General features: G+C 34.7%; 4 non-coding genes across 4 annotated transcripts; all 4 read left to right on the forward strand.

Annotated features, from left to right (window-relative positions):
* The first annotated feature begins 438 nt into the window (after positions 1-438).
* On the forward strand, positions 439-512 carry TRNAS-ACU (transfer RNA serine (anticodon ACU)). The gene has a single exon. It is a non-coding gene; the product is annotated as a tRNA-Ser (tRNA).
* A 9,275-nt stretch (positions 513-9,787) lies between these two features.
* Positions 9,788-9,861, forward strand: TRNAS-ACU (transfer RNA serine (anticodon ACU)). The gene has a single exon. It is a non-coding gene; the product is annotated as a tRNA-Ser (tRNA).
* A 3,422-nt stretch (positions 9,862-13,283) lies between these two features.
* TRNAS-ACU (transfer RNA serine (anticodon ACU)) lies at positions 13,284-13,357 on the forward strand. Its single transcript has one exon. It is a non-coding gene; the product is annotated as a tRNA-Ser (tRNA).
* A 6,487-nt stretch (positions 13,358-19,844) lies between these two features.
* TRNAS-ACU (transfer RNA serine (anticodon ACU)) lies at positions 19,845-19,918 on the forward strand. The gene has a single exon. It is a non-coding gene; the product is annotated as a tRNA-Ser (tRNA).
* The last annotated feature ends 1,033 nt before the right edge of the window (positions 19,919-20,951 follow it).

Genomic DNA, 20,951 nt, shown 5'->3' on the forward strand with positions numbered 1-20,951 from the left:
TACCCTTTTAATAATAGGGTAAAGAAAATTAAGTGGATTTTTTAAAGAAAACTATACTGTCAATATACTATTAAAACAAATTATAATGGTAAAAGTTATTGTACTTTAAGTAAAAATAAAAGAACAAAAATATCAATCCCAGTTTTGATTACTTAAATTAACAAAAAAAAAATGTATATAGCAAAGGATAGTTTCAATCTGCCTACCTCTGGGTTATGGGCCCAGCATGCTTCCATTGCAGTACTTTGCTGCACATGTAAGTGCAAGAGATCCTGAAGCACTCAGTCATCATGGGAAAGTACCAATGTGTTTCTTCGTTGGTTGATGGAAGAAACATCTTACAAAAACTCTCCAGATTATTGACTTTTTAAAGTTTTTCTAGGAAACGTTCTAGATGTATGCTTATTAGCCTTTGTCAGTATGTACTTTTTGCAAAGTGTCTCTGTGGCGCAATCGGTTAGTGAGTCTGGCTACTAACCAAAAGGTTGGTGGTTCAATCCCACCCAGGGACGTAATTGACCTTGTTATCAGATTTTGGTGATCTTTAAGTAGACAAGTCAAAATTTCAAACCCCCTCTTATGGTGTAGGGTACCTGGCCTTCTCTGATGTAATCAGAGTTAGATTTGATTCATTGATTTGATAAAAACAGCTAGGAAGCACAATTTAGCAGTCGGTTGCAGAGAAAAAGAAATATGCTGGCAAAAAAAATCAAATTGAGTGATTAAACAGCTCTTCATTTTCTGGCTTTATTTTTATGCTAACAAATTTGTTCTCTGAAAAGTGTCCACAAAGCCAAGTCTCTGATTAACACCTTTGTAGGGATGGTTTTTCACCTATTGCTAAATTAAACTTGCTTCATTGGAAAGGCAGCAAGATGCATCCTCATTTCAATGTCTACTGAAATAATACAGGTTGACACCAGGAAACATTAACGCCACTGCATCCTTGCTGCTTTCTCATGTAGAAGTCTGTTTAATGTGAAAACAAGGTGATATCTAATTAGCACACAGGTAAGGAATTAAGAAAATCTTTATTTAAGGGTGAAGATGTTTCTCACAAAATCGTTGCCCCAATGCATCATTGAAATTCAAGCTGGAAAGATGATTTTAATATATCACTTGTACATTTTGTATTGCTCTTCTGGTGACAATGTAGTTTGTTTTTGTCAATTACCCTTTTAATAATAGGGTAAAGAAAATTAAGTGGATTTTTTAAAGAAAACTATACTGTCAATTTACTATTAAAACAAATTAAAATGGTAAAAGTTATTGTACTTTAAGTAAAAATAAAAGAGCAAAAATATCAATCACAGTTTTGATTACTTAAATTAACAAAAAAAAAATGCATATAGCAAAGGATAGTTTCAATCTGCCTACCTCTGGGTTATGGGCCCAGCATGCTTCCATTGCAGTACTCTGCTGCACATGTAAGTGCAAGAGATCCTGAAGCACTCAGTCATCATGGGAAAGTACCAATGTGTTTCTTCATTTGTTGATGGAAGAAACATCTTACAAAAACTCTCCAGATTATTGACTTTTTAAAGTTTTTCTAGGAAACGTTCTAGATGTATGCTTATTAGCCTTTGTCAGTAAGTACTTTTTGTGAAGTATCTCTGTGGCGCAATCGGTTAGTGTATCCGGCTACTAGCTAAAAGGTTGGTGGTTCAATCCCACCCAGGGACGTAATTGACCTTGTTATCAGATTTTGGTGATCTTTAAGTAGACAAGTCAAAATTTCAAACCCCTTGTTATGGTGTAGGGTACCTGGCCTTTTCTGATGTAATCAGAGTTAGATTTGATTCAGTGATTTAATAAAAACAGCTAGGAAGCACAATTTAGCAGTGGGTTGCAGAGATTAAGAAATATGCTGGCAAAAAAATTCCAATTGAGTGATTAAACAGCTCTTCATTTTCTGGCTTTATTTTTATGCTAACAAATTTGTTCTCTGAAAAGTGTCCACAAAGCCAAGTCTCTGATTAACACCTTTGTAGGGATGGTTTTTCACCTATTACTAAATTAAACTTGCTTCATTGGAAAGGCAGCAAGATGCATCCTCATTTCAATGTCTACTGAAATAATACAGGTTGACACCAGGAAACATTAATGCCACTGTATCCTTGCTGCTTTCTCATGTGGAAGTCTGTTTAATGTGAAAACAAGGTGATATCTAATTAGCACACAGGTAAGGAATTAAGAAAATCTTTATTTAAGGGTGAAGATGTTTCTCACAAAATTGTTGCCCCAATGCATCATTGAAATTCAAGCTGGAAAGATGATTTTAATATATCACTTGTATATTTTGTATTGCTCTTCTGGTGACAATGTAGTTTGTTTTTGTCAATTACCATTTTAATAATAGGGTAAAGAAAATTAAGTGGATTTTTAAAAGAAAACAATACTGTCAATATACTATTAAAACAAATTAAAATGGTAAAAGTTATTGTACTTTAAGTAAAAATAAAAGAGCCAAAATATCAATCCCAGTTTTGGATTACTTTAATTAACAAAAAAAAAATGCATATAGCAGAGGATAGTTTCAATCTGCCTACCGCTGGGTTATGGGCCCAGCATGCTTCCATTGCTGTACTCTGCTGCACATGTAAGTGCAAGAGATCCTGAAGCACTCACTCATCATGGGAAAGTACCAATGTGTTTCTTCGTTGGTTGATGGAAGAAACATCTTACAAAAACTCTCCAGATTATTGACTTTTTAAAGTTTTTCTAGGAAACGTTTTAGATGAATGCTTATTAGCCTTTGTCAGTATGGACTTTTGCAAAGTGTCTCTGTGGCGCCATCAGTTAGTGTGCATGGCTATTAACCAAAAGGTTGGTGGTTCAATCCCACCCAGGGACGTAATTGACCTTGTTATCAGATTTTGGTGATCTTTAAGTAGACAAGTCAAAATTTCAAATCCACCTGTTCTGGTGTAGGGTACCTGGCCTTCTCTGATGTAATCAGAGTTAGATTTGATTCAGTGATTTTATAAAATCAGTTAGGAAGCACAATTTAGCAGTGGGTTGCAGAGAAAAAGAAATATGCTGGCAAAAAAAATCCAATTGAGTGATTAAACAGCTCTTAATTTTCTGGCTTTATTTTTATGCTAACAAATTTGTTCTCTGAAAAGTGTCCACAAAGCCAAGTCTCTGATTAACACCTTTGTAAGGATGGTTTTTAACCTATTACTAAATTAAACTTGCTTCATTGGAAAGGCAGCAAGATGCATCCTCATTTCAATGTCTACTGAAATAATACAGGTTGACACCAGGAAACATTAACGCCACTGCATCCTTGCTGCTTTCTCATGTGGAAGTCTGTTTAATGTGAAAACAAGGTGATATCTAATTAGCACACAGGTAAGGAATTAAGAAAATCTTTATTTAAGGGTGAAAATGTTTCTCACAAAATCGTTGCCCCAATGCATCATTGAAATTCAAGCTGGAAATATGATTTTAATATATCACTTGTACATTTTGTATTGCTCTTCTGGTGACAATGTAGTTTGTTTTTGTCAATTACCATTTTAATAATAGGGTAAAGAAAATTAAGTGGATTTTTGAAAGAAAACAATACTGTCAATATACTATTAAAACAAATTAAAATGGTAAAAGTTATTGTACTGTAAGTAAAAATAAAAGAGCCAACATATCAATCCCAGTTTTGGAATACTTTAATTAACAAAAACAAATGCATATAGCAGAGGATAGTTTCAATCTGCCTACCTCTGGGTTATGTGCTCAGCATGCTTCCATTGCTGTACTCTGCTGCACATGTAAGTGCAAGAGATCCTGAAGCACTCACTCATCATGGGAAAGTACCAATGAGTTTCTTCGTTGGTTGATGGAAGAAACATCTTACAAAAACTCTCCAGATTATTGACTTTTTAAAGTTTTTCTAGGAAACGTTTTAGATGAATGCTTATTAGCCTTTGTCAGTATGGACTTTTGCAAAGTGTCTCTGTGGCGCAATCAGTTAGTGTGCACGGCTATTAACCAAAAGGTTGGTGGTTCAATCCCACCCAGGGACGTAATTGACCTTGTTATCAGATTTTGGTGATCTTTAAGTAGACAAGTCAAAATTTCAAATCCCCCTGTTCTGGTGTAGGGTACCTGGCCTTCTCTGATGTAATCAGAGTTAGATTTGATTCAGTGATTTTATAAAAACAGCTAGGAAGCACAATTTAGCAGTGGGTTGCAGAGAAAAAGAAATATGCTGGCAAAAAAAATCCAATTGAGTGATTAAACAGCTCTTAATTTTCTGGCTTTATTTTTATGCTAACAAATTTGTTCTCTGAAAAGTGTCCACAAAGCCAAGTATCTGATTAACACCTTTGTAAGGATGGTTTTTAACCTATTACTAAATTAAACTTGCTTCATTGGAAAGGCAGCAAGATGCATCCTCATTTCAATGTCTACTGAAATAATACAGGTTGACACCAGGAAACATTAACGCCACTGCATCCTTGCTGCTTTCTCATGTGGAAGTCTGTTTAATGTGAAAACAAGGTGATATCTAATTAGCACACAGGTAAGGAATTAAGAAAATCTTTATTTAAGGGTGAAAATGTTTCTCACAAAATCGTTGCCCCAATGCATCATTGAAATTCAAGCTGGAAATATGATTTTAATATATCACTTGTACATTTTGTATTGCTCTTCTGGTGACAATGTAGTTTGTTTTTGTCAATTACCATTTTAATAATAGGGTAAAGAAAATTAAGTGGATTTTTGAAAGAAAACAATACTGTCAATATACTATTAAAACAAATTAAAATGGTAAAAGTTATTGTACTGTAAGTAAAAATAAAAGAGCCAACATATCAATCCCAGTTTTGGAATACTTTAATTAACAAAAACAAATGCATATAGCAGAGGATAGTTTCAATCTGCCTACCTCTGGGTTATGTGCTCAGCATGCTTCCATTGCTGTACTCTGCTGCACATGTAAGTGCAATAGATCCTGAAGCACTCACTCATCATGGGAAAGTACCAATGTGTTTCTTCGTTGGTTGATGGAAGAAACATCTTACAAAAACTCTCCAGATTATTGACTTTTTAAAGTTTTTCTAGGAAACGTTTTAGATGAATGCTTATTAGCCTTTGTCAGTATGCACTTTTGCAAAGTGTCTCTGTGGCGCAATCAGTAAGTGTGTATGGCTATTAACCAAAAGGTTGGTGGTTCAATCCCACCCAGGGACGTAATTGACCTTGTTATCAGATTTTGGTGATCTTTAAGTAGACAAGTCAAAATTTCAAACCCCCTCTTATGGTGTAGGGTACCTGGCCTTCTCTGATGTAATCAGAGTTAGATTTGATTCAGTGATTTTATAAAAACAGCTAGGAAGCACAATTTAGCAGTGGGTTGCAGAGAAAAAGAAATATGCTGGCAAAAAAATCCAATTGAGTGATTAAACAGCTCTTCATTTTCTGGCTTTATTTTTATGCTAACAAATTTGTTCTCTGAAAAGTGTCCACAAAGCCAAGTCTCTGATTAACACCTTTGTAAGGATGGTTTTTCACCTATTACTAAATTAAACTTGCTTCATTGGAAAGGCAGCAAGATGCATCCTCATTTCAATGTCTACTGAAATAATACAGGTTGACACCAGGAAACATTAACGCCACTGCATCCTTGCTGCTTTCTCATGTAAAAGTCTGTTTAATGTGAAAACAAGGTGATATCTAATTAGCACACAGGTAAGGAATTAAGAAAATCTTTATTTAAGGGTGAAAATGTTTCTCACAAAATCGTTGCCCCAATGCATCATTGAAATTCAAGCTGGAAAGATGATTTTAATATATCACTTGTACATTTTGTATTGCTCTTCTGCTGACAATGTAGTTTGTTTTTGTCAATTACCATTTTAATAATAGGGTAAAGAAAATTAAGTGGATTTTTAAAAGAAAACAATACTTTCAATATACTATTAAAACAAATTAAAATGGTAAAAGTTATTGTACTTTAATGAAAAATAAAAGAGCAAAAATATCAATCCCAGTTTTGGATTACTTTAATTAACAAAAAAAATGCATATAGCAGAGGATAGTTTTAATCTGCCTACCTCTGGGTTATGGGCCCAGCATGCTTCCATTGCAGTACTCTGCTGCACAAGTAAGTGCAAGAGATCCTGAAGCACTCACTCATCATGGGAAAGTACCAATGTGTTTCTTCGTTGGTGGATGGAAGAAACATCTTACAAAAACTCTCCAGATTATTGACTTTTTAAAGTTTTTCTAGGAAACATTTTAGATGAATGCTTATTAGTCTTTGTCAGTATGTACTTTTTGCAAAGTGTCTCTGTGGCACAATCGGTTAGTGTGTCCGGCTACTAACCAAAAGGTTGGTGGTTCAATCCCACCCAGGGATGTAATTGACCTTGTTATCAGATTTTGGTGATCTTTAAGTAGACAAGTCAAAATTTCAAATCCCCTCTTATGGTGTAGGGTACCTGGCCTTCTCTGATGTAATCAGAGTTAGATTTGATTCATTGATTTTATAAAAACAGCTAGGAAGCACAATTTAGCAGTGGGTTGCAGAGATAAAGAAATATGCTGGCAAAAAAAATCCAATTGAGTGATTAAACAGCTCTTCATTTTCTGGCTTTATTTTTATGCTAACAAATTTGTTCTCTGAAAAGTGTCCACAAAGCCAAGTCTCTGATTAACACCTTTGTAGGGATGGTTTTTCACCTATTACTAAATTAAACTTGCTTCATTGGAAAGGCAGCAAGATGCATCCTCATTTCAATGTCTACTGAAATAATACAGGTTGACACCAGGAAACATTAACGCCACTGCATCCTTGCTGCTTTCTCATGTAGAAGTCTGTTTAATGTGAAAACAAGGTGATATCTAATTAGCACACAGGTAAGGAATTAAGAAAATCTTTATTTAAGGGTGAAGATGTTTCTCACAAAATCGTTGCCCCAATGCCTCATTGAAATTCAAGCTGGAAAGATCACTTGTACATTTTGTATTGCTCTTCTGGTGACAATGTAGTTTGTTTTTGTCAATTACCCTTTTAATAATAGGGTAAAGAAAATTAAGTGGATTTTTTAAAGAAAACTATATTGTCAATATACTATTAAAACAAATTAAAATGGTAAAAGTTATTGTACTTTAAGTAAAAATAAAAGAGCAAAAATATCAATCCCAGTTTTGATTACTTAAATTAACAACAAAAAATGCATATAGCAAAGGATAGTTTCAATCTGCCTACCTCTGGGTTATGGGCCCAGCATGCTTCCATTGCAGTACTCTGCTGCACATGTAAGTGCAAGAGATCCTGAAACACTCACTCATCATGGGAAAGTACCAATGTGTTTCTTCGTTGGTTGATGGAAGAAACATTTTACAAAAACTCTCCAGATTATTGACTTTCTAAAGTTTTTCTAGGAAACGTTCTAGATGTATGCTTATTAGCCTTTGTCAGTATGTACTTTTTTGCAAAGTGTCTCTGTGGCGCAATCGGTTAGTGTGTCCGGTTACTAACCAAAAGGTTGGTGGTTCAATCCCACCCAGGGACGTAATTGACCTTGTTATCAGATTTTGGTGATCTTTAAGTAGACAAGTCAAAATTTCAAACCCCCTGTTATAGTGTAGGGTACCTGGCCTTCTCTGATGTAATCAGAGTTAGATTTGATTCATTGATTTTATAAAAACAGCTACGAAGCACAATTTAGCAGTGGGTTGCAGAGAAAAAGAAATATGCTGGCAAAAAAAATCCAATTGAGTGATTAAACAGCTCTTCATTTTCTGGCTTTATTTTTATGCTAACAAATTTGTTCTCTGAAAAGTGTCCACAAAGCCAAGTCTCTGATTAACACCTTTGTAGGGATGGTTTTTCACCTATTACTAAATTAAACTTGCTTCATTGGAAAGGCAGCAAGATGCATCCTCATTTCAATGTCTACTGAAATAATACAGGTTGACACCAGGAAACATTAACGCCACTGCATCCTTGCTGCTTTCTCATGTAGAAGTCTGTTTAATGTGAAAACAAGGTGATATCTAATTAGCACACAGGTAAGGAATTAAGAAAATCTTTATTTAAGGGTGAAAATGTTTCTCACAAAATCGTTGCCCCCAATGCATCATTGAAATTCAAGCTGGAAAGATGATTTTAATATATCACTTGTACATTTTGTATTGCTCTTCTGGTGACAATGTAGTTTGTTTTTGTCAATTACCATTTTAATAATAGGGTAAAGAAAATTAAGTGGATTTTTAAAAGAAAACAATACTTTCAATATACTATTAAAACAAATTAAAATGGTAAAAGTTATTGTACTTTAATGAAAAATAAAGAGCAAAAATATCAATCCCAGTTTTGGATTACTTTAATTAACAAAAAAAATGCATATAGCAGAGGAAAGTTTTAATCTGCCTACCTCTGGGTTATGGGCCCAGCATGCTTCCATTGCAGTACTCTGCTGCACATGTAAGTGCAAGAGATCCTGAAGCACTCACTCATCATGGGAAAGTACCAATGTGTTTCTTCGTTGGTGGATGGAAGAAACATCTTACAAAAACTCTCCAGATTATTGACTTTTTAAAGTTTTTCTAGGAAACGTTTTAGATGAATGCTTATTAGCCTTTGTCAGTATGGACTTTTGCAAAGTGTCTCTGTGGCGCAATCAGTTAGTGTGTACGGCTATAAACCAAAAGGTTGGTGGTTCAATCCCACCCATTGACGTAATTGACCTTGTTATCAGATTTTGGTGATCTTTAAGTAGACAAGTCAAAATTTCAAATCCCCTCTTATGGTGTAGGGTACCTGGCCTTCTCTGATGTAATCAGAGTTAGATTTGATTCAGTGATTTTATAAAAACAGCTAGGAAGCACAATTTAGCAGTGGGTTGCAGAGAAAAAGAAATATGCTGGCAAAAAAATCCAATTGAGTGATTAAACAGCTCTTCATTTTCTGGCTTTATTTTTATGCTAACAAATTTGTTCTCTGAAAAGTGTCCACAAAGCCAAGTCTCTGATGAACACCTTTGTAAGGATGGTTTTTCACCTATTACTAAATTAAACTTGCTTCATTGGAAAGGCAGCAAGATGCATCCTCATTTCAATGTCTACTGAAATAAAACAGGTTGACACCAGGAAACATTAACGCCAATGCATCCTTGCTGCTTTCTCATGTGGAAGTCTGTTTAATGTGAAAACATGGTGATATCTAATTAGCACACAGGTAAGGAATTAAGAAAATCTTTATTTAAGGGTGAAGATGTTTCTCACAAAATCGTTGCCCCAATGCATCATTGAAATTCAAGCTGGAAAGATGATTTTAATATATCACTTGTACATTTTGTATTGCTCTTCTGGTGACAATGTAGTTTGTTTTTGTCAATTACCATTTTAATAATAGGGTAAAGAAAATTAAGTGGATTTTTGAAAGAAAACAATACTGTCAATAAACTATTAAAACAAATTAAAATGGTAAAAGTTATTGTACTTTAAGTAAACATAAAATAGCTAACATATCAATCCCAGTTTTGGATTACGTTAATTAACAAAAAAAATGCATATAGCAAAGGATAGTTTCAATCTGCCTACCTCTGGGTTATGGGCCCAGCATGCTTCAATTGCAGTACTCTGCTGCACATGTAAGTGCAAGAGATCCTGAAGCACTCACTCATCATGGGAAAGTACCAATGTGTTTCTTCGTTGGTTGATTTAAGAAAATTCTTACAAAAACTCTCCAGATTATTGACTTTTTAAAGTTTTTCTAGGAAACGTTCTAGATGAATGCTTATTAGCCTTTGTCAGTATGTACTTTTTGCAAATTGTCTCTGTGGCGCAATCGGTTAGTGTGTCTGGCTACTAACCAAAATGTTGGTGGTTCAATCCCACCCAGGGACATAATTGACCTTGTGATCAGGTTTTGGTGATATTTAAGTAGACAAGTCAAAATTTCAAACCCCCTCTTATGGTGTAGGGTACCTGGCCTTCTCTGATGTAATCAGAGTTAGATTTGATTCAGTGATTTTATAAAAAACAGCTAGGAAGCACAATTTAGCAATGGGTTGCAGAGAAAAAAAATATGCTGGCAGAAAAATCCAATTGAGTGATTAAACAGCTCTTCATTTTCTGCCTTTATTTTTATGCTAACAAATTTGTTCTCTAAAAAGTGTCCACAAAGCCAAGTCTCTGATTAACACCTTTGTAGGGATGGTTTTTCACCTATAACTAAATTAAACTTGCTTCATTGGAAAGGCAGCAAGATGCATCCTCATTTCAATGTCTACTGAAATAATACAGGTTGACACCAGGAAACATTAACGCCACTGCATCCTTGCTGCTTTCTCATGTAGAAGTCTGTTTAATGTGAAAACAAGGTGATATCTAATTAGCACACAGGTAAGGAATTAAGAAAATCTTTATTTAAGGGTGAAGATGTTTCTCACAAAATCGTTGCCCCAATGCCTCATTGAAATTCAAGCTGGAAAGATCACTTGTACATTTTGTATTGCTCTTCTGGTGACAATGTAGTTTGTTTTTGTCAATTACCCTTTTAATAATAGGGTAAAGAAAATTAAGTGGATTTTTTAAAGAAAACTATATTGTCAATATACTATTAAAACAAATTAAAATGGTAAAAGTTATTGTACTTTAAGTAAAAATAAAAGAGCAAAAATATCAATCCCAGTTTTGATTACTTAAATTAACAAAAAAAAATGCATATAGCAAAGGATAGTTTCAATCTGCCTACCTCTGGGTTATGGGCCCAGCATGCTTCCATTGCAGTTCTCTGCTGCACATGTAAGTGCAAGAGATCCTGAAGCACTCACTCATCATGGGAAAGTACCAATGTGTTTCTTCGTTGGTTGATGGAAGAAACATTTTACAAAAACTCTCCAGATTATTGACTTTCTAAAGTTTTTCTAGGAAACGTTCTAGATGTATGCTTATTAGCCTTTGTCAGTATGTACTTTTTTGCAAAGTGTCTCTGTGGCGCAATCGGTTAGTGTGTCCGGTTACTAACCAAAAGGTTGGTGGTTCAATCCCACCCAGGGACGTAATTGACCTTGTTATCAGATTTTGGTGATCTTTAAGTAGACAAGTCAAAATTTCAAACCCCCTGTTATAGTGTAGGGTACCTGGCCTTCTCTGATGTAATCAGAGTTAGATTTGATTCATTGATTTTATAAAAACAGCTAGGAAGCACAATTTAGCAGTGGGTTGCAGAGAAAAAGAAATATGCTGGCAAAAAAAAATCCAATTGAGTGATTAAACAGCTCTTCATTTTCTGGCTTTATTTTTATGCTAACAAATTTGTTCTCTGAAAAGTGTCCACAAAGCCAAGTCTCTGATTAACACCTTTGTAGGGATGGTTTTTCACCTATTACTAAATTAAACTTGCTTCATTGGAAAGGCAGCAAGATGCATCCTCATTTCAATGTCTACTGAAATAATACAGGTTGACACCAGGAAACATTAACGCCACTGCATCCTTGCTGCTTTCTCATGTAGAAGTCTGTTTAATGTGAAAACAAGGTGATATCTAATTAGCACACAGGTAAGGAATTAAGAAAATCTTTATTTAAGGGTGAAAATGTTTCTCACAAAATCGTTGCCCCCAATGCATCATTGAAATTCAAGCTGGAAAGATGATTTTAATATATCACTTGTACATTTTGTATTGCTCTTCTGGTGACAATGTAGTTTGTTTTTGTCAATTACCATTTTAATAATAGGGTAAAGAAAATTAAGTGGATTTTTAAAAGAAAACAATACTTTCAATATACTATTAAAACAAATTAAAATGGTAAAAGTTATTGTACTTTAATGAAAAATAAAGAGCAAAAATATCAATCCCAGTTTTGGATTACTTTAATTAACAAAAAAAATGCATATAGCAGAGGAAAGTTTTAATCTGCCTACCTCTGGGTTATGGGCCCAGCATGCTTCCATTGCAGTACTCTGCTGCACATGTAAGTGCAAGAGATCCTGAAGCACTCACTCATCATGGGAAAGTACCAATGTGTTTCTTCGTTGGTGGATGGAAGAAACATCTTACAAAAACTCTCCAGATTATTGACTTTTTAAAGTTTTTCTAGGAAACGTTTTAGATGAATGCTTATTAGCCTTTGTCAGTATAGACTTTTGCAAAGTGTCTCTGTGGCGCAATCAGTTAGTGTGTACGGCTATAAACCAAAAGGTTGGTGGTTCAATCCCACCCATTGACGTAATTGACCTTGTTATCAGATTTTGGTGATCTTTAAGTAGACAAGTCAAAATTTCAAATCCCCTCTTATGGTGTAGGGTACCTTGCCTTCTCTGATGTAATCAGAGTTAGATTTGATTCAGTGATTTTATAAAAACAGCTAGGAAGCACAATTTAGCAGTGGGTTGCAGAGAAAAAGAAATATGCTGGCAAAAAAATCCAATTGAGTGATTAAACAGCTCTTCATTTTCTGGCTTTATTTTTATGCTAACAAATTTGTTCTCTGAAAAGTGTCCACAAAGCCAAGTCTCTGATGAACACCTTTGTAAGGATGGTTTTTCACCTATTACTAAATTAAACTTGCTTCATTGGAAAGGCAGCAAGATGCATCCTCATTTCAATGTCTACTGAAATAATACAGGTTGACACCAGGAAACATTAACGCCAATGCATCCTTGCTGCTTTCTCATGTGGAAGTCTGTTTAATGTGAAAACAAGGTGATATCTAATTAGCACACAGGTAAGGAATTAAGAAAATCTTTATTTAAGGGTGAAGATGTTTCTCACAAAATCGTTGCCCCAATGCATCATTGAAATTCAAGCTGGAAAGATGATTTTAATATATCACTTGTACATTTTGTATTGCTCTTCTGCTGACAATGTAGTTTGTTTTTGTCAATTACCATTTTAATAATAGGGTAAAGAAAATTAAGTGGATTTTTGAAAGAAAACAATACTGTCAATATACTATTAAAACAAATTAAAATGGTAAAAGTTATTGTACTTTAAGTAAACATAAAATAGCTAACATATCAATCCCAGTTTTGGATTACTTTAATTAACAAAAAAAATGCATATAGCAGAGGATAGTTTCAATCTGCCTACCTCTGGTTAATGGGCCCAGCATGCTTCCATTGCAGTACTCTGCTGCACATGTAAGGGCAAGAGATCCTGAAGCACTCACTCATCATGGGAAAGTACCAATGTGTTTCTTCGTTGGTTGATTTAAGAAAATTCTTACAAAAACTCTCCAGATTATTGACTTTTTAAAGTTTTTCTAGGAAACGTTCTAGATGAATGCTTATTAGCCTTTGTCAGTATGTACTTTTTGCAAATTGTCTCTGTGGCGCAATCGGTTAGTGTGTCTGGCTACTAACCAAAAGGTTGGTGGTTCAATCCCACCCAGGGACATAATTGACCTTGTGATCAGGTTTTGGTGATATTTAAGTAGACAAGTCAAAATTTCAAACCCCCTCTTATGGTGTAGGGTACCTGGCCTTCTCTGATGTAATCAGAGTTAGATTTGATTCAGTGATTTTATAAAAAAACAGCTAGGAAGCACAATTTAGCAATGGGTTGCAGAGAAAAAAAATATGCTGGCAGAAAAATCCAATTGAGTGATTAAACAGCTCTTCATTTTCTGCCTTTATTTTTATGCTAACAAATTTGTTCTCTAAAAAGTGTCCACAAAGCCAAGTCTCTGATTAACACCTTTGTAGGGATGGTTTTTCACCTATAACTAAATTAAACTTGCTTCATTGGAAAGGCAGCAAGATGCATCCTCATTTCAATGTCTACTGAAATAATACAGGTTGACACCAGGAAACATTAACGCCACTGCATCCTTGCTGCTTTCTCATGTAGAAGTCTGTTTAATGTGAAAACAAGGTGATATCTAATTAGCACACAGGTAAGGAATTAAGAAAATCTTTATTTAAGGGTGAAGATGTTTCTCACAAAATCGTTGCCCCAATGCATCATTGAAATTCAAGCTGGAAAGATCACTTGTACATTTTGTATTGCTCTTCTGGTGACAATGTAGTTTGTTTTTGTCAATTACCCTTTTAATAATAGGGTAAAGAAAATTAAGTGGATTTTTTAAAGAAAACTATATTGTCAATATACTATTAAAACAGAGGGTTTGAGTTTGCCTGCACTGCTACAGTTGATTTCATTAAATCATGTTGAGCCAACAGTATCAGAGTGTCATGAATTTATTACAATGAAACAAGAGATTTCTATATATGTTGGCGGTGCGACCCCAGAGGTATTAAATATGTTTGTAGAAAAGGGAATTGGTCCCTCCAAAGAAATGGGGAACCAAAGAGAAAAAGCCTCTTTGTGGGTGCACTCTTTCAAAAACAATATATATATATATTATCTTTCAATATTTATTGTGTAAAAAATTATACTTTATTTCGACAATTAAAAATGATGTGTATAGAAAAAAGGGCAAAAATACCTATTGGTATACCCTATAGAACAGATAAATAAGGTACAAAGGTGATTATGTCTCATATAATAAGCTCCTCCAAAATAACAATGTATCTCAAAAGATTCTTTGTAATAGTTTGTAGCAACCCCTGTATATAGTGGTGTGTTTTAGAGTGAGGGCAATAATACCAAAACTCTTAACACGGGATGCGATTTAATAAAATCTGAAATGGAGGAGAGTTGATTAATTACATGCTAGGCGAAAATTTATATGCTGATAACTTAAGTAGGCAAAAAAGGATTATATAGCACTAATATGCTTATTACTGTACTTGTAAAGTATTACACAGTGATATTAAATGTTACACAATAAATGTCAGAAGTAACAAGTCCCACAGTAGGAAGCCGTAACTGACAATCGTTGAATTAGATACTATATTTGTATCAATTTGTCTCGCTAATGCGTACAACGAATACTGTCTGCTAAATCAGGTGTAACAAATATTGATTTTCACTGCAAGGATGATTATGCTAAAAAACCAGAACTGGTATATTAATTGGTTAACATTGACCTTGTAATAATAAAGGTGAGTATTGGAAAGTACCCGTGCCGTTGATCCACTGACTTCTGCTGCCTTCCCATGTGTGAAAAAGGTGTCACAGTGAATGGGAGGTGAGAGAGTCAGCGGCCGGAGCGGGTATGAAGGAAGACAGTGGCGTTACTTGCTGTTGTCGGGAAACGGAGAGGGGTTATCCTGATAACAATATTGTCATTGCAGGAAGAAACCCACTCCCGTCCCGCAATGAGTGCGCGCCGAAATACCACTGATTAAGAGAGGGTCCTGCTGTTGTAGCCCCCGTGGATATCCTTGCTTGAGAAGCGTGTAAGGAGTTTTGCCTACGAATCCGGGTCCGTGAACGTTACACGGGATTCCCGGAAAGACGTCAGAATGACGTCAGAGTGTTTGAGAAGCGGACGTACGTTTCACCCTAGCCGGGTAATTCAACGATTGTCAGTTACGGCTTCCTACTGTGGGACTTGTTACTTCTGACATTTATTGTGTAACATTTAATATCACTGTGTAATACTTTACAAGTACAGTAATAAGCATATTAGTGCTATATAATCCTTTTTTGCCTACTTAAGTTATCAGCATATAAATTTTCGCCTAGCATGTAATTAATCAACTCTCCTCCATTTCAGATTTTATTAAATCGCATCCCGTGTTAAGAGTTTTGGTATTATTGCCCTCACTCTAAAACACACCACTATATACAGGGGTTGCTACAAACTATTACAAAGAATCTTTTGAGATACATTGTTATTTTGGAGGAGCTTATTATATGAGACATAATCACCTTTGTACCTTATTTATCTGTTCTATAGGGTATACCAATAGGTATTTTTGCCCTTTTTTCTATACACATCATTTTTAATTGTCGAAATAAAGTATAATTTTTTACACAATAAATATTGAAAGATAACATATATATATATTGTTTTTGAAAGAGTGCACCCACAAAGAGGCTTTTTCTCTTTGGTTCCCCATTTCTTTGGAGGGACCAATTCCCTTTTCTACAATATACTATTAAAACAAATTAAAATGGTAAAAGTTATTGTACTTTAAGTAAAAATAAAAGAGCAAAAACATCAATCCCAGTTTTGATTACTTAAATTAACAAAAAAAAATGCATATAGCAAAGGATAGTTTCAATCTGCCTACCTCTGGGTTATGGGCCCAGCATGCTTCCATTGCAGTACTCTGCTGCACATGTAAGTGCAAGAGATCCTGAAGCACTCACTCATCATGGGAAAGTACCAATGTGTTTCTTCGTTGGTTGATGGAAGAAACATCTTACAAAAACTCTCCAGATTATTGACTTTTTAAAGCTTTTCTAGGAAAAGTTTTATATGAATGCTTATTAGCCTTTGTCAGTATGGACTTTTGCAAAGTGTCTCTGTGGCGCAATCAGTTAGTGTGCATGGCTATTAACCAAAAGGTTGGTGGTTCAATCCCACCCAGGGACGTAATTGACCTTGTTATCAGATTTTGGTGATCTTTAAGTAGACAAGTCAAAATTTCAAACCCCCTGTTCTGGTGTAGGGTACCTGGCCTTCTCTGATGTAATCAGAGTTAGATTTGATTCAGTGATTTTATAAAAACAGCTAGGAAGCACAATTTAGCAGTGGGTTGCAGAGAAAAAGAAATATGCTGGCAAAAAAATCCAATTGAGTGATTAAACAGCTCTTCATTTTCTGGCTTTATTTTTATGCTAACAAATTTGTTCTCTGAAAAGTGTCCACAAAGCCAAGTCTCTGATTAACACCTTTGTAAAGATGGTTTTTAACCTATTACTAAATTAAACTTGCTTCATTGGAAAGGCAGCAAGATGCATCCTCATTTCAATGTCTACTGAAATAATACAGGTTGACACCAGGAAACATTAACGCCACTGCATCCTTGCTGCTTTCTCATGTGGAAGTCTGTTTAATGTGAAAACAAGGTGATATCTAATTAGCACACAGGTAAGGAATTAAGAAAATCTTTATTTAAGGGTGAAAATGTTTCTCACAAAATCGTTGCCCCAATGCATCATTGAAATTCAAGCTGGAAAGATGATTTTAATATATCACTTGTACATTTTGTATTACTCTTCTGGTGACAATGTAGTTTGTTTTTGTCAATTACCATTTTAATAATAGGGTAAAGAAAATTAAGTGGATTTTTGAAAGAAAACAATACTTTTAATATACTATTAAAACAAATTAATATGGTAAAAGTTATTGTACTGTAAGTAAAAATAAAAGAGCCAACATATCAATCCCAGTTTTGGATTACTTTAATAAATCTAAAAAAAAAATGCATATAGCAGAGGATAGTTTCAATCTGCCTACCTCTGGGTTATGTGCCCAGCATGCTTCCATTGCTGTACTCTGCCACACATGTAAGTGCAATAGATCCTGAAGCACTCACTCATCATGGGAAAGTACCAATGTGTTTCTTCGTTGGTTGATGGAAGAAACATCTTACAAAAACTCTCCAGATTATTGACTTTTTAAAGTTTTTCTAGGAAACGTTTTAGATGAATGCTTATTAGCCTTTGTCAGTATGTACTTTTGCAAAGTGTCTCTGTGGCGCAATCAGTTAGTGTGTATGGCTATTAACCAAAAGGTTGGTGGTTCAATCCCACCCAGGGACGTAATTGACCTTGCTATCAGATTTTGGTGATCTTTAAGTAGACAAGTCAAAATTTCAAACCCACTCTTATGGTGTAGGGTACCTGGCCTTCTCTGATGTAATCAGAGTTAGATTTGATTAAGTGATTTTATAAAAACAGCTAGGAAGCACAATTTAGCAGTGGGTTGCAGAGAAAAAGAAATATGCTGGCAAAAAAAATCCAATTGAGTGATTAAACAGCTCTTCATTTTCTGGCTTTATTTTTATGCTAACAAATTTGTTCTCTGAAAAGTGTCCACAAAGCCAAGTCTCTGATTAACACCTTTGTAAGGATGGTTTTTCACCTATTACTAAATTAAACTTGCTTCATTGGAAAGGCAGCAAGATGCATCCTCATTTCAATGTCTACTGAAATAATACAGGTTGACACCAGGAAACATTAACGCCACTGCATCCTTGCTGCTTTCTCATGTGGAAGTCTGTTTAATGTGAAAACAAGGTGATATCTAATTAGCACACAGGTAAGGAATTAAGAAAATATTTATTTAAGGGTGAAAATGTTTCTCACAAAATCGTTGCCCCAATGCATCATTGAAATTCAAGCTGGAAAGATGATTTTAATATATCACTTGTACATTTTGTATTGCTCTTCTGGTGACAATGTAGTTTGTTTTTGTCAATTACCATTTTAATAATAGGGTAAAGAAAATTAAGTGGATTTTTAAAAGAAAACAATACTTTCAATATACTATTAAAACAAATTAAAATGGTAAAAGTTATTGTACTTTAATGAAAAATAAAAGAGCAAAAATATCAATCACAGTTTTGGATTACTTTAATTAACAAAAAAAATGCATATAGCAGAGGATAGTTTTAATCTGCCTACCTCTGGGTTATGGGCCCAGCATGCTTCCATTGCAGTACTCTGCTGCACATGTAAGTGCAAGAGATCCTGAAGCACTCACTCATCATGGGAAAGTACCAATGTGTTTCTTCGTTGGTGGATGGAAGAAACATCTTACAAAAACTCTCCAGATTATTGACTTTTTAAAGTTTTTCTAGGAAACGTTTTAGATGAATGCTTATTAGCCTTTGTCAGTATGTATTTTTGCAAAGTGTCTCTGTGGCGCAATCAGTTAGTGTGTACGGCTATAAACCAAAAGGTTGGTGGTTCAATCCCACCCAGGGACGTAATTGACCTTGTTATCAGATTTTGGTGATCTTTAAGTAGACAAGTCAAAATTTCGAACCCCCTGTTCTGGTGTAGGGTACCTGGCCTTCTCTGATGTAATCAGAGTTAGATTTGATTCAGTGATTTTATAAAAACAGATAGGAAGCACAATTTAGCAGTGGTTTGCAGAGAAAAAGAAATATGCTGGCAGAAAAAATCAATTGAGTGATTAAACAGCTCTTCATTTTCTGGCTTTATTTTTATGCTAACAAATTTGTTCTTTGAAAAGTGTCCACAAAGCCAAGTCTCTGATTAACACCTTTGTAGGGATGGTTTTTCACCTATTACTAAATTAAACTTGCTTCATTGGAAAGGCAGCAAGATGCATCCTCATTTCAATGTCTACTGAAATAATACAGGTTGACACCAGGAAACATTAACGCCACTGCATCCTTGCTGCTTTCTCATGTAGAAGTCTGTTTAATGTGAAAACACTGTGATATCTAATTAGCACACAGGTTAGGAATTAAGAAAATCTTTATTTAAGGGTGAAGATGTTTCTCACAAAATTGTTGCCCCAATGCATCATTGAAATTCAAGCTGGAAAGATGATTTTAATATATCACTTGTACATTTTGTATTGCTCTTCTGGTGACAATGTAGTTTGTTTTTGTCAATTACCCTTTTAATAATAGGGTAAAGAAAATTAAGTGGATTTTTTAAAGAAAACTATACTGTCAATATACTATTAAAACAAATTAAAATGGTAAAAGTTATTGTACTTTAAGTAAAAATAAAAGAGCAAAAATATCAATCCCAGTTTTGATTACTTAAATTAACAAAAAAAATGCATATAGCAAAGGATAGTTTCAATCTGCCTACCTCTGGGTTATGGGCCCAGCATGCTTCCATTGCAGTACTCTGCTGCACATGTAAGTGCAAGAGATCCTGAAGCACTCACTCATCATGGGAAAGTACCAATGTGTTTCTTCGTTGGTTGATGGAAGAAACATCTTACAAAAACTCTCCAGATTATTGACTTTTTAAAGTTTTTCTAGGAAACGTTCTAGATGTATGCTTATTAGCCTTTGTCAGTATGTACTTTTTGCAAAGTGTCTCTGTGGCGCAATCGGTTAGTGTGTCTGGCTACTAACCAAAAGGTTGGTGGTTCAATCCCACCCAGGGACGTAATTGACCCTGTTATCAGATTTTGGTGATCTTTAAGTAGACAAGTCAAAATTTCAAACCCCCTGTTATGGTGTAGGGTACCTGGCCTTTTCTGATGTAATCAGAGTTAGATTTGATTCAGTGATTTAATAAAAACAGCTAGGAAGCACAATTTAGCAGTGGGTTGCAGAGAAAAAGAAATATGCTGGCAAAAAAAATCCAATTGAGTGATTAAACAGCTCTTCATTTTCTGGCTTTATTTTTATGCTAACAAATTTGTTCTCTGAAAAGTGTCCACAAAGCCAAGTCTCTGATTAACACCTTTGTAGGGATGGTTTTTCACCTATTACTAAATTAAACTTGCTTCATTGGAAAGGCAGCAAGATGCATCCTCATTTCAATGTCTACTGAAATAATACAGGTTGACACCAGGAAACATTAACGCCACTGCATCCTTGCTGCTTTCTCATGTAGAAGTCTGTTTATTGTGAAAACAAGGTGATATCTAATTAGCACACAGGTAAGGAATTAAGTAAATCTTTATTTAAGGGTGAAGATGTTTCTCACAAAATCGTTGCCCAAATGCATAATTGAAATTCAAGCTGGAAAGATGATTTTAATATATCACTTGTACATTTTGTATTGCTCTTCTGGTGACAATGTAGTTTGTTTTTGTCAATTACCCTTTTAATAATAGGGTAAAGAAAATTAAGTGGATTTTTTAAAGAAAACTATACTGTCAATATACTATTAAAACAAATTAAAATGGTAAAAGTTATTGTACTTTAAGTAAAAATAAAAGAGCAAAAATATCAATCCCAGTTTTGATTACTTAAATTAACAAAAAAAATGCATATAGCAAAGGATAGTTTCAATCTGCCTACCTCTGGGTTATGGGCCCTGTATGCTTCCATTGCAGTACTCTGCTGCACATGTAAGTGCAAGAGATCCTGAAGCACTCACTCATCATGGGAAAGTACCAATGTGTTTCTTCATTTGTTGATGGAAGAAACATCTTACAAAAACTCTCCAGATTATTAATCGTTGCCCCAAT

Source organism: Pseudophryne corroboree, unplaced genomic scaffold (assembly GCF_028390025.1).
Source record: "Pseudophryne corroboree isolate aPseCor3 unplaced genomic scaffold, aPseCor3.hap2 scaffold_1073, whole genome shotgun sequence".
Lineage (NCBI taxonomy): Eukaryota > Metazoa > Chordata > Amphibia > Anura > Myobatrachidae > Pseudophryne > Pseudophryne corroboree.